Here is a 4072-nt window from a genome sequence, read left to right as displayed (position 1 = left end):
GGCACCCCCTTCCTCAGCCTGGGCCCCTGCACGCACCCTGCCCAGGTACCTAATTTCACCGCTGCCCAGAGACCCCCACCAGGACCCCAGCAGGAGACACTTCTGAGAATCGGCTCTCAGAAATAGTAACAGCCAACTCTGCATTCCCCTCCACGGTGGCCAAAATCATGTCAAATTCATAATCAAGTTTTAACAAATGGTGAATCTGTTGGATGACTAACGATATTACTACTTGCTTCCTATTTTAGAGTGTACAAAGGACTTACACATCAAACTCTTTTCTTACAAAAGCCTTCTGAAATTTGACTGTAAATGTATCTGTTTGATAGGTGAGGAATCAGGACTTCCCTGGTGGTCCAGTGGCTAAGACTCCATGCTCCCAATGTAGGGGGCCTGGGTTCAATCCCTAGTCAGGGAACTAGATCCCACAGGTTGCAACTAAGAGTTCACATGCCGCAAATAAGACCTAGCAGAGCCAAATAAATAAATATTTTGGGGAACTCAACCTGGTGCTCTGTGACAACCTAGAAGAGTAGGAGGTGGGAGGGAGGTTCACAAAGGAGGGAACATATGTATACCTATAGCTGCTTCATATTGTTGCTTGGCAGAAACCAACTCTGCATTTATCCATCCTCCAATTAACTTAAAAAAAAAAAAAGAAAGGTTAGGAATCTGAAACTAGAGACACAGAAAATAGTCACCAAGTGGAGACTAGAACCCAGATCTCTCAGCATCCAATCTTGCTTTGTTCCAGACTATACTCAGCCTTCCTGCTCTATCTCCCCATCAGGGCTAGAAAGACTTTTACACCAACTCTCAGGGTCAGAAGTCACACCTGGTCTTGCCTGTTCCACATCTAGGGAAAAGAAACATGGAGAGATGGTCTCATGGAGGCCTGGCCATCTTACCACCACCCCTAATTCTCTCCCATGCTGTACTTCCACATATACTCAATCTTGCCAACAGAAAGGAGAACTTTTCCTTGAGTCCAGTCAAAGGTATTGGGAAAGAGACATCTGGGTTTCTTTTAGGAAGACATGGACTCACGAGTTCAGCTGTTCTAAGGGAGCTTTCCCTGCTCATGCGGACAAATGAGGAGGCAAGGGTATTTCCTGTGCAAAAGATGTGAGCCGTTAAGGGTGATGCTATTTTTAGGTGTGAAAAGTTAAACAATTACATTATAAAATAAATAAAATTTTAAAAACATACAGTTTAAAAACCTTTACACCTTTTACACCAGAAGAAATGGGTTCTTAAAGAAGTTACTCTCTAGGGTTTGGTCCTTGGTTTGGAAGTTGTGGGGTTTTGGTTTTTTTTTTTTAAAGAATCTTGGTCCAGGGCTGGTGATGCTGTGCCAGTTCCTTAACTTGCTTGTTAGGAGGACCACCTGGCGCAGCTGCTTGGCTGGGGCTTTGCCCAGCGATGCTGAGGCATAGAAGCGGCAGCTGGGCACGGGGAGCCAGAGGGACGGGCCCTTTGCACACGTCCAGAAAGTGCAGCTACAGATCTCAGGATTCAGAGTGTCTGTCCTGCCCAGGACTCCTAGGAGAAGAGGCATCAGCTTTTATCACCCGCCCAGCCCAGGAAACGCCAGGATCCAGTCAGACAGCCCAAGACAAGGCAGGCTTCTCCTGCCAGTCCATCCTGTTTACTTCCCCTCTTCCGATTTGGGACAGAGGGCAGAGGGCAGAAACCATGGTTACTGAGCCAGAAAAGACAACGGAAGCCTGGGGAAGCGACAAAGCCTGGAGAGGAACCCTGCCTGTTTCTCTCCTTCTCACCCATGTGGCGCACTCAGCCCACCTGAACCAGAGGAGAGAGAACACATGCTCTGAACAGATTTGCAATTATCTCATGTCAGATGATAAAGAATCTGCCCGCAATGCGGGAGACCTGGGTTCGATCCCTGGGTTGGGAAGATCCCATGAAGGAGGGCACGGCGACCCACTCCAGTATTCTTGCCTGGAGAAACCCCAGGGACAGAGGAGCCTGGCGGGCTGCAGTCCACGGGATCGCAGAGAGTCGGACATGACTGAGTGACTAAGCACAGCACACAGCACGTGGTGCCCCAGGTGGCACGAGGGGTAAAGAACCTGTCTGCCAATGCAGGAGACATAAGAGACTCAGGTTTGATCCCTGGGTCCAGAAGAACTCCTGGAGGAGAGCATGGCAACCCAATCCAGTATTCTTGCCTGGAGAATCCCATGGACAGAGGAGCCTGGCGGATTGCAGTCCATGGCATCGCAAAGAGCTGGACACGACTGAAGAGACTCAGCATGCATGCATGACACCACACAGTTAAGTTGCTGAAATGAGGCTCAAGGGAAGATAAGAAGTGACCAGAGGACATTTTCAATCACCTAAAAATAACCAGAAAAGTCACAGGACCTAGGAGATTTCAGAAGCTGGAAGAATTAGCCCCACAAAGCAGGTCTGAATGGATGTAGGCCAAAAATAATAAGAAATGGTTCTTGTTTCGTTTTACCCTGAGTTCTGTTTCTTTACACGTAAACATGTATTGAAGCCAAGATAAGGTTGCACGTGGCATCACAGTACCCGTGAGAGATCTCGGCTGCATCAGTGACCTGCCTTTTGTCACCGACCCTGCCACCCTGGAAGGGGCTTAATAAATATTTGCTCAGTGAAGGAATGCATTGGACCATAGGTGAGCACCCAGCTATGATCACCCATCAGTGTGTGTGGCTGGTTGACAATAAGGCTTGGTGGGAATTATTTTGCCCAACAGGGACTGATTAATCTTTGCTATCAGATTCTGTCTTGGGGAATTTTAGGAAGACGCAGAAACCGGTGGAGCAAGAGAGGAAGCGTCAAACCAGAGGCCACACAGGAGCAAAAGGGATGAACAGCAGAAGGTGGGAGGTAGAGAGCAACCAGAGAGGCAGTGAAGGAGGGCATGGGCTGTCCCCCTTAACCCCTGGAGTAGTGACCAAGAGCCAGCAACCTGTCCTGTGTGCACCTGGAGTTGCTCTAACATCCCGGAGTTATCGAGGGGTCTGTAGGCTGCGCGGTATTTTGAAGTCAGCCCTGGGGTCAACCTTGTGTAGGTACTTTAACTCACGAAACCCACTCTCACTCACTCTGGGGGCCATCTTGGCAGAGGAGGGGCCCGCAGTCAGAAGGCAGGCCTGGAACTGAACCGCTTGGACGCTGCCATTCCTGCAGCGATGCTGGCTGGTCTCCGTGAAGGCTGACAATGGGGAAGAGTCCTGGCTGTCTGTTTCTCCATGTTTTCCCCAAAGCCCTGAGCCCAGAGAGTCCTGAGTGTGTCTCTGGGGTGGGTGTGTGTGTATGTGAGTGAGAGAAAGACCGAGATTAGCTAAGTCCTTACACATCAAACCTCATAGCTATTAGCATCAGATAAGCTGACTCACGGTTCCCTGCATACCTACTGTGTATTCCTGGCCTAGAACTTTCACTCATGTTCTCCTACCAGCCTGAAAGGCCCTCTCACATCTTTTAAACAACCTCAAAATGAACTGACCTCCCGGCAAGGCCCAGCTGAAGCTCCAACCTCCTGCACGATGTCTTGGCGGCCGCATCAGGAGACACTGCTTGAAGACGCTCCCTCCACATTCTGCCTTTTAATTTGACAAGAGTTGAAAGCAGGCTTGAACAACCAGAGCCCAGAGATCCTTGGGGCTGGAGTAGGCACCCCCCGAGGCAATCTGTGTACAGCCCAGGACTCACTGTCAGAGAGGCGCAGTTAGAGGGTGCAAGCTGCTCTGGGGGCCCATCTGGCAGGTGGGGTGACACCCCCAGGGAGACAGGAAAGGCATGTATTTCCATCTCCAAGTCCTCTGCCTTCTGTATTTCTCTTGATGGTGAAGCTTCGGGAGTAGAATTCATCAGGAGAATGCAGTCACTTCACTGACGGACGTGGCTGTTGGGCCAGCCCCCAGCTGGCAAATGTGGAGTCAAAGATTTCCTTATGGAAAAATCTTGCCAAGTACTGTGCTAAGGGCTTTGTGGACATTTTTTCCACTTAGAACAACCCTATGAAGACAGCATAATTGCTCCCATTTTATAAATAAGGACACTAAGGCTTGAAGTC

This window comes from Capra hircus, chromosome 13 (assembly GCF_001704415.2).
Source record: "Capra hircus breed San Clemente chromosome 13, ASM170441v1, whole genome shotgun sequence".
In the NCBI taxonomy this organism is placed as follows: Eukaryota; Metazoa; Chordata; class Mammalia; order Artiodactyla; family Bovidae; genus Capra; species Capra hircus.
Note: the sequence above shows the minus strand (reverse complement) of the source record.